This window comes from Cavia porcellus, unplaced genomic scaffold (assembly GCF_034190915.1).
Source record: "Cavia porcellus strain 051 isolate PalLab524CR breed Dunkin Hartley unplaced genomic scaffold, mCavPor4.1 scaffold_30, whole genome shotgun sequence".
Taxonomy (NCBI): Eukaryota; Metazoa; Chordata; class Mammalia; order Rodentia; family Caviidae; genus Cavia; species Cavia porcellus.
The window spans coordinates 8029387-8039246 of NW_026947513.1; the positions used below are offsets into that span (position 1 = coordinate 8029387).

The following is a 9860-nucleotide window of genomic DNA, read 5'->3' on the forward strand; positions in this document are numbered from 1 at the left end:
CAGCTTGCCTTGCTTACTTTAACATGATTGGACACTGTACCCGTATATATACCGGTGCCACCCCTGGGCAGAAGTAAAAGCCAGATAGAAGCCCAAAAGTAAAAGCCCAGAAGGAGCCGCGGAGAGCGGACCGATAGAGGCTTTGGGGCAGACTAAAGCACAAAAGGAGCCGCGGGGAGCGGACCAGAGGAGGCTTCAGCTGGGAGAACCCAGGGCAGGCTGTACGGAGAAGGAAAATAAAAAGAAAAGGTTGTCCACTACCAGACTGTGTCGTGTGTCCTTCCTGCCGGCCGAGAGCGGACATCGACATCTTGTGTATGTGTATGTCATAGGACTGATGTGTAGGCTCTCTTGGCTCTATGTCACTTTCTTCCTCTATGTCCTGTATTCCTAGAAGGAACTGCAAGAGAAGCTTCTTGTTCACAGGAAGATGAACCAAAAAGATTGCAATGCTCTGATCAGCTCACCTGGGGTTCCACAAAGCCATCTGTTGATTCGCTCTTGCCATAGTGAGACCTGCTGCCATCTATGTGTGATTTATGCCACCCACAATCACGTTTCCAAAGTTGCCCAAACTAGCCCAAAGTGGCAAGAAAGCCATTCCATCTTCTCCACTCCTAAAGAGAATCCCCTGACTCTGCTGGAGTGGCACCTTGCTGTGTGGGTCTCTGTGATAGTGTGAATTTTGCTCCAGGTCTGGCACAGATTCTAGAGAAACCACTATATTAAGACTCCCCAGCAGGTGCATGGGAAATCAGATGAGAGGTGTGGGAGGCAGACTGTTAGACTGGGGCCCTGGGACACTTGCTGTGCCCTACATATGGGGCCTGGATTCTTTTCTTGGAGGGTGAGTTCTGCCCCTGGAGGATGCTCCACGAAGGTACATTTGCACAACTTCAGGTCTCTGCAAACCCTATGGTGAAATCAGATTCTGGCTGAGAATCCTGACTTGACATAGGTAGAAAGCCACTATCAGTTGCAGGGGAGAAGTGACTACTGAATTCACAACACCCATTAAATGTCAGTTGAGGCAGGAGAGTTGATCCCTTTACGTAAGAGTCAGTCTTGTTCTACAGAATGTAGCCATCTTCCAAAATGGAGAAAACTACCATGAAGTCATCAGCTTCCTGCCCCATGTGTTTCCCCATTGAATCGTCTTCCATGGACATTAGATGGCGTATACAGACCCCTGTACCCCAACCATCCTGCCCTCCTCTCACTAGCTCCAGAATCTCACTTATGTCCCCTTGGGATCTCAATTACAACACTCTTCCCCCATTTTATCTAAACAATACTATACCTAAGAAATCTAGACCTTCTATAATGTGTTATGTAATATATAATATGGTATGATAATATTATATATGTCATACACTATACATAGTACATATGTAATATGATATATCATATACTTCATATATAATATAATATAATATAATATAGCTATGTCAGAAAAAGACAGTGCAACTCAATCTTGAGCACATGTACTGATCACTTGCTATATGGAAAGTATTAGAATAACAAAGTGAACCACACAGACTTCACAGAGTTTATCATACATAAGTTTATCTTACATAAAGAGTTAAAGGTATGAAGTTGGACAAAATCTGGGCTTTTTCACTCTTATGGCTTTACAGTTTAGATCTAAACTATACCCCAAAGTCTCTTCTTCCTGGCTGCCACGAGCCTAGAACAAAGGATCATGAACTGAAATCTCTGAAACTGTAAGCCAAAATAAATCTTTCCTCCTGTAAGTTGCCTTTTCCAGATATTTTGTCAGAGCAACCAAAATCTAATAGTCATTTAATTAACTGTTGTTTATTAGTTAAATAACTTCACTGTGTGTTTACTCATCCTTTAAGTGGAATTAAAGACTCAGTATTACTACATGTAAAACACTTATGCTACATGCTACTCTCTTCCCTAGCTGAGTTTGCACCCCTAGATTCCAACCCCTGCCCATAGCCACCCATGAACTCCAAACCCATTATGTGTTTTGTTTCCCTCTGACACCAGTCAGCAGAGTCAATTATCAATCAACCAATCTAATCATAGAAGGGCCAATGCCCTAGGAGAGAAGGTAAGCCCTGGAGAACAGACAGCTTCAGGAAGAAATAACAGACGCGGCCTGTAGCACTAGCCCTAAGAAAAGTCCACACTTATAATAAACTACAAAAACAGTGTGGGGTTTTCCTCCAACAGTGACTCCTTCACAAAGAGCTAGAGTAGGGGAAAAAGCCAGGGCAGTGCTTGCTACATTGCCAGAGTGTTTAAGCAGCCTCTATTTTTGGAAGGGATCACTTAAGATGGCCACCAAAAACTCCACTTCAGAGTTTGCAGTGACTGGATGAGAGACAGCCGCTGAGACAGCACTAAGGAGGGTGAGATTACACATAGATTCCCTGAGAAGTTTAACCTCAGGTTAGAGAGGCCCTGGGCTCTGATCCCCCTAGTGAAGAAGTAGGCACAGAGAATGTGGCTTTCAGAGGAGGCGGGACCTGAAAGTGTCTGCATTAAGTCCAACAATCTGCTTGAGTTCCTTCCCCATCGCCTGCATCCAGCAGAGATCGAGGGTTGATTGCTTTTCCCATCTACGATGTGGCCAAGGACACACCGTTTCTTGAACGGTTGTCACAGACTGGGGTGTGTGGACAGAGGGGCTCCTGGAGCAGGGTACTTCATAAATCCACAACTGGAAACCTAGGTGGAGAAAATTGTGAGTTGCTAGCTTTTACGATTATAGAACCTGGAAAGAGATCACTCATTTGAAAACACAGAAAATTTTTTTAATGGATGCTATTTTTTTCACTTGTTTATTCCTTCCTTGATTTTGGGGGGATTTGGGGTCTATTTTCTTTGTTTCTTTTCTATAGAACTTTTAGCCTTTTTTATTAAGGAGAAAAAGAAAAAAAGAAATAGAGTACAAGTTAAATAGAATTTCAGAAAAAATAAACAATAGGAAATCACTAGTTAATAGATTACATATTGTTATTTTAGAAATAGTTGTTCAAGTTACAAAATTAAAGCATGTAAAGTGGACTTTCAAACAGTGAGACTGGAAACAGTTTTGTTCAATGATCCAACAAAACTCAGTAATATGGTTATCTATCTTATACACTTAAATATATATACGGTTATATTCTTTAGAGCACTTTCTTTTCCTTTCTTTTGTACAATGACAATTACACATTTTAGGTTTTATTACTCCCACAGTTCTTATTACTTTTTTTTGAAGAGAGTAAAACCAAATGTGACATAACAGAACAGAGTCGGTCAAATCAAAAGGATGGACATAATAGATAATGTAAAAACAAAATACTAGGTGATCAGCAATGGTTACCATACTGCCTCTTGCTATCTTAAAAAGAATTGCCTATATCATCAGTTGTAGTAAAATTGAACAAAACAATAAAGAATAAAACCAAAACATTGGAGACATTACAGGGCTTTAAAAGAAGATAATAGTCAACCGGAATGGGCGTCATAATGAATCTTATTGTCTTTACAGTTGTTACCTATACTTTCGAACTTGGTACTATCCAGCAAAGCAGAGTAGAGGAAAATCAGTCAAAGCAAGATGGTGAGGGCTATACAGGGTTTCAAATCAAGTTAATAGGAAATCAAAGTGGGTTACTATAATAATATATCATGCTTTTTAAAAAATTTTTCCCTTAATTAAAAAGAAAAAAATTAAAAAGTAAATAATTAAAAAAAGGAGACTGAGATAAACGAGGGCTAACCAACAAAACAGCTCAGGTCAAAGCATAACCATTTAAGCAAAATAGTGTTTCACCACAAGACATCCCGACATAAAAGTAGTTACCATAGTGTCTCTTTCCTTGAGAACTTTTAGCCTTTTTCCATGTTATTTTATTTTTTTCTTTCATTTTGCTGTTTTTTCCTTTTCTTGTTAATTTTTTTCTGTTACTGTTAACCTAATACTATTCATGTCCTTTTACTGCTCAATAAGACTCTCTGTATCAATTTTCTCTCTTCTCATTTGCCTTTAATATTTCAAGTTTTACTTTTCTCATTCTTCACATCTCCATTGGCTCTATCTTTACTAGTCTAACAATTAAGCTTTAAGAAACTTTGGACAGTTAGTTAATTCTATGCTATTAAATATTAAATGCTGTTCTATTGTTGGTAGATGTTAAGTTCTTGCATTCAGTAGATATTTGTTGTAAGTCAATATTTGATGTCTTTGCATTTATACTATAATTATAGATCCTTATCTATAGTTAAGAATGATACATTGTTGGTTCTTACGAATATCCAGTTTATTTTTGATGCTCTTATTGTTACTGTCTATAAAAATGGGCACAGTTGGCCTTGGCCTGTGAGCTATAGTTGGCCAGAACCCAGTGGATGCAAACGGTGGCCCAGGAGTTGTGCATACAGACAGAAATGGAGGGATGTGTGATCTGGATACTGTGGATGGTGTGGGCGGGAGAAGAAAGAAAATGTACCACTGACTGGAGGAGAACCAGAGCACCAGTTACCACACACGCGGTTCACTGACCTAATCTGGGGGAAATGTGCCAAAGTAGATGCAAAATAGCATGAGCTGGGCACACATACCCTCCTGAAGATTTTTAATTCCTGGCAAAAAAAGTGATCAGTAAATAATAATTCCATCTTACTCCAGAAAAATGGCCATTATCAAGAAATCAAATAATAAATGCTGGTAAGACTTCAGGACAGAAGGAATTCTCTTACATTGGTGGGAATATAAACTAGTACAACCACTTTGGAAGTCAGCATGGTGATTCCTCTAAAAGCTAACGCTGGAAATTCCCTTTGACCTAGGTATTCCCCTCCTGGATATCTTCCCGAAGGAGTTAAAGACATTATATCACAGTGATGCATGTATACCTATGTGTACAGCAGCATGATTCATGATAGATAAATCTTGGAAGCAGGCTTTATATCCATCAACATATGAATGGACAAAGAAAATATAATATTTATACACAGTGGAGTATTACTCTGCCATAAATAATGATAAGTTTGAATCATTTCTAGAAAAATGCACGCATCTCGAGACCATAATGTTAAGAGAAATAAACAAGACACACAAAGTTAAATACATGATTTCTTTCATATGAGAAACCCAAAATATAAAGAGCAAAAGTGAAAGATATACAATAGGAAGTAAGGAGGTAGATAGGTCTTCTAAATGTGAAGAGGATAGAGATGGAGGTAAGGGGGAGAGAAGGAAGGGATAAAGGATGAGAAAAAGAACTGAGATGCTTTCTATACATATACCAACTCCACACAAGGACTGTAATCAATAAGTAATGCGAACATTTGCTAATAAAAATTAAAACTGAATGAGCATGCCTAGTACGATTAGTATTTATAATAATAATCCATGGAGACAGATGTAGGCATACTGCACCTGATATAATAAAATGAATTACTTGAAGTTTGGTAAAAGTACAAACAACTGTAAACAAATTTGTGCCTTTGTTTGAGCAAAGCTGTATTCACTGCTAAGATTCAAATACACCTCTGTCCACATAGATTAAGTGGTTGTCTATAGCACTGGATCTGGAAAACAGATTCTCAAGAAGGGCTCATAAATACTCAGCTGTATCCTTGGAACATGGATGGATTAGTCAGTTGTTGTCTACAGAATTAAAGGCATGGTTTTACCAGGTGCTTATTTGTGTGAAAAACTAAGCAATTTCTTTAGAAAACTAAGTTCTTGGTATTAATCATCCAGCAGGTGGGGCAGACTACTGGTCAACCCATGGCCACGCGGGTGGGATGGTGGGAGACTGGGTCCATGTGAGGACATTGTCTAGTACCAATGGCCAGGTGTGGAAGATCAGCCAGGCTTTACAGGGCAGTGTGACAGAGGCCTAGGGAACAGAGCAGTCATTCATGCCAGTCCAAATACAAGGGAAGAGATGGAGTAATTGATTGGCCCATTTTGCAGTTCTGACTCTTCTGACCTCTCCACGGCCTCGAGTTTCCACTACTGCTCAGGTTCATTCATGGCTTTGCCTTGAGGGAAGGCCAAAATAAGCTCATAACCTCACTCGTCTCCCCAGATCTCCTTCCAGACTCAGAACTCCCAAGCAAAAGGTATTCCTTGTCTCCTAATTTCTGTCTCAGGAGTGGTCTCCTCTCCACCACCCACTCCTGAAAACTTGAAACTCTTCGATACCACTCTTTCTTGCCCACCTCATTAAGGCAACCACAAGTCCTCTTGGGAGAGAGCCCAAAACTCGCAAGTGACCGCGGCCTTGGGAGTCCCCTAGACCTAGGTCAGTCCAGCTCTATTACTCACTAATGTGCCGCTTAACAGGTCACTGCCTTGACCTGAGTCTATTTCACAACCTATAAACTAAGACAAAAAGACATACCCTGCACTACCACTGTGGATTAAACAAAGCCCTGTAAAGAAAGACCCGAGAACAGGCTATGCAAAGGCTCTTGGGAACCATCAGCTCTTATTTTCTACCTCTGAAATTATTCCACATCCATTGTCTGGTCTTGTTTTCTCTGACACACCTTAGTGACAATAATAACCTCCTTGTCTTCTGTTGTCTCCTCCCAACCCTCTATCCAGCTGCCAGAAGACTTTGCCTAGCACAATGTCAACCCTTTCACTGCCCACATGGGCACTATTTAATGACACCTCCAATGCCAACCCATAAATAAAGTGCAGACTCTTTACTTTGAAATTCAGGTTTTACAGATTTAGCTTCTCTTCTCCTGTCCCGACCCAAACCAGGTGAGTCCTGACTCTCCTGAAACTCTCCAGGCCTGTGCTTGGCTTTATCACTGCTCTCCCTACTTACCCTCCTCCTTCGTCTCTATCAACATTCTGCTATGTTTTGACGCTCAATTTCACTTTCCCCTTACCCATGATGCATTTCTGAGTCACCAGTTCAAATCAGTTTTCTTTCTGAATTCCCACTGAACATTTTAGTAGCTCTCACACAATGCAGGTCACATTCTCTATTACAGTGACATCGCCAGTGTAACAGCCTCCAACCTTTCACAGTGCAAAGTAGAGATGAAATACCTATACTCAACACTAGACATGACTGGAGGGCCTAAAATGCCAGGAGTTTCATAGATTCTTTTCTTCATGGCTTACAGATAAAATGCCATGTTTGGCTCATAAGACCCCACAGTTCTGGCTACCAACAATTAAACAGAACTTGGAGCCTGAGATAGAGGCTTCTATTTTATAGGCAGCTTCTTCTAGAATTTGAGCCATGTAGTGAGTAGCAGGACGAACTAGCATTTAAAAGAAGGTACAAGGGCAGCAAACAGACACCAGGAGACCGACAAGCTGTGAGCAACCAACAACCATGAAGTTGAAAAAGAAGCAGAAAGAGCAAAGACAAAAGGTAGTAAGCTGTGGTGAATCCTGACAGGCTGGTGGGGGAAGGTCAGTAGAGCCTTTATGAAAATCAGTACAGAAGTTCTTTGAAAAATGAAAAATAGGCTACCATGTGACCCAGCAATCTCCCACTGGGTATACAACCAGAGATTGGGGGTGGCGATTGGAGCAAGGTTGGTGAACAGATACTAAGTTCTAGAGAGACAGGAGTGAGAAGCTCTGGTGTACTATTGCAGTGACCGTACACAGCAGCTATACATTTCCAAAAGCAGACGAAAGAATTTTGAAAGATTTTGCTGTAAAGAGACAACAAATATTTGATGAGACAGATATGCTTTTGTTTTTGTGTTTTCAGAATGGGTTTCACTATGCAGTTCTGCCTGGCTTTGATCTTACTATGCAGCCCAGGCTCGCCTTAACTTCACCTCAATCCTCCTGCCTCAGCATCCTGAGTACTGGGATTATAGGCTGCATCCCTACATCCAGCTTGGAGACGGATATTTTTAACCGAATTTAAACAAGACATGATATATACAAAAGGTCCATGATACCCTATCCATATATATGATTTTATGTTTTTAATTATGAGTTAAAAATAAATTGAAAAACCAGAAAAGCCAGCAGGTGTAAAGGATGCAGACTCAGTCTAGTAGAAGCAGTGAAGAGGGACGCAGAGTCACAAGAGGGGACCACTAGACTTGTGACTGTTCCTGGTGCCACCTTCTAGAGCCCTGCTGGGCTGGTTTTTCAGTTGATGTTGACTTTCTGGGCTTTTTTGATAGCTAAGCACCTTTACATTAAATCCCATCACCTTGGGCAACCAAGTCTTTGTTTACAGTCTAGAAGATCCTCCCACAGTATACCCAGATGTGAAAAAATGCGCTGTGCCTTAGTTTCCCCTTCAGAAACAGAAGTAGCCCTCTCCAGGTTGTGCACAGCATTGCTGAAATGCTGACCTGCCCATGATCTTTCACACTGTCCAAACAGTGTCCGGTTGCTTTTCTGGGCTTTTGTTTGCCTTCATCCCAGCCTTGGCACCTTATTGTTCAACACAGCACTGTTTTATAGTTCTGGCTCATCCCATTGTCCGCTGTGACGTGTGTCAGCTCTCTAACCCAGCAGGTTACTCCAGATCATTGTCCCAACTTTGCAGATGAGGCAACGGGGCCAATAGAGGCCGGCAGGAGTGCTGCAGATGAGGGCTGAGCCCATCACTCAGAATTCCCAAGGTCCTCAGCTCTTCTCCTCCTCTGGCTCCTATGTGACTAGAATGAGACAAATGAACGCATTTTAAAAAACGAAAGGAGAAAAACCATCTACTGCCTTCAAAAGTGAATAGCAGCTGAAGCAGCAACTTAACAAGATGACTGACTTCCTCTTGTAGCCCTTTCTGGATCTACAGCAGATGATAGATTCCAAGCACTTACCTGGAGCCCTGCTTGGCAGTGCAGCCAAGATCCAATCTGATAAGGTAATGGATCTGAAGCCAGTTGGCTGCCCTACTGGGCAGCTTTGAATTTGATTTTATCAACAAATTTTCTCCCTCCAAATGCTCCTCTGTTCACTGTCAATAACTTGAGAGCTAAATAGACAGAGACAAGTTTGCACCCAAATAATTGAAAGCCTAAAATGGAATCACATGGAAGGAGAGATTGAATCCTTAAAAAAAATCAGAACTCAATCTTATTACCTCCATTTTAGAAGGAGAAAACTGACTCCCAAAGACGTATAATAACTGGTTGGTGACATCCAAGAAGTAGATGATCAGAGCTTCAAATCCACATTGCTCAATTCCGTATGCCATTCTTTGTCTACTGTGCCTGATGGTGTCATTTTATAGCCAGTTATTTGGAGAAACTTGATTGTGGACTACATCTCAGTCTTCAAACAGGGACTTAAAACTGTAAACCACAGTCTTGACTATGATGAAAACAAAGAAAGAAAAAACAATTATTATTCAGTGTGCACCTGGGCACTGTGATGTGCCGAGCTTGGTGTAGTACTTTAAACAATAATTGAGTAGCATCCGAATCAGAAAATATGATCGCACATTTAGGCTTCAAATAAATGTTACATCTCACACCCAACAGCAATCAAAACACGAGAATTCCAAGTGGCCTGAAGTGAGCAGCTGCTGTTTTTTATTTTTATCTCTTGTGCCTCCTTTTAACTTTTTGTATAATGAAAACACTCTTTCACGAGAAAAAGAGTTCATTGTTGACCCCCGAGCCTTCTCACACAGCTGATTGAATTATTCCATTCTCCTAGACACAATGACTGTTTGAGACATAAATTTTGTCCAATCAGAACTTTCTGTGAAGTTCGCTATGTGGACACACTTTATAGATAGTTAACCAAAAAGATGCATGCTCCAGCCTTCCAGCAGACTCATTTTCAGGGTACACAGAATCTACTTAAGGATGAAACAGATTATTGGAGGTAAGCAGAGCCAAAACATTTGGAGAAAATAGGCTTGGTCATATTGTTTGCACCCTAG

At 40.8% G+C, this 9860-nt stretch overlaps 1 long non-coding RNA gene across 1 annotated transcript; it reads right to left on the minus strand.

The window, feature by feature from the left end:
• Window positions 1-5082: 5082 nt before the first annotated feature.
• On the minus strand, window positions 5083-9414 carry LOC134474077 (uncharacterized). The gene is made up of 2 exons (XR_010044680.1): window positions 9054-9414; window positions 5083-8628 (listed from the first exon to the last, which is right to left on the minus strand). It is a non-coding gene; the product is annotated as an uncharacterized LOC134474077 (long non-coding RNA).
• Between the last annotated feature and the right edge of the window lie 446 nt (window positions 9415-9860).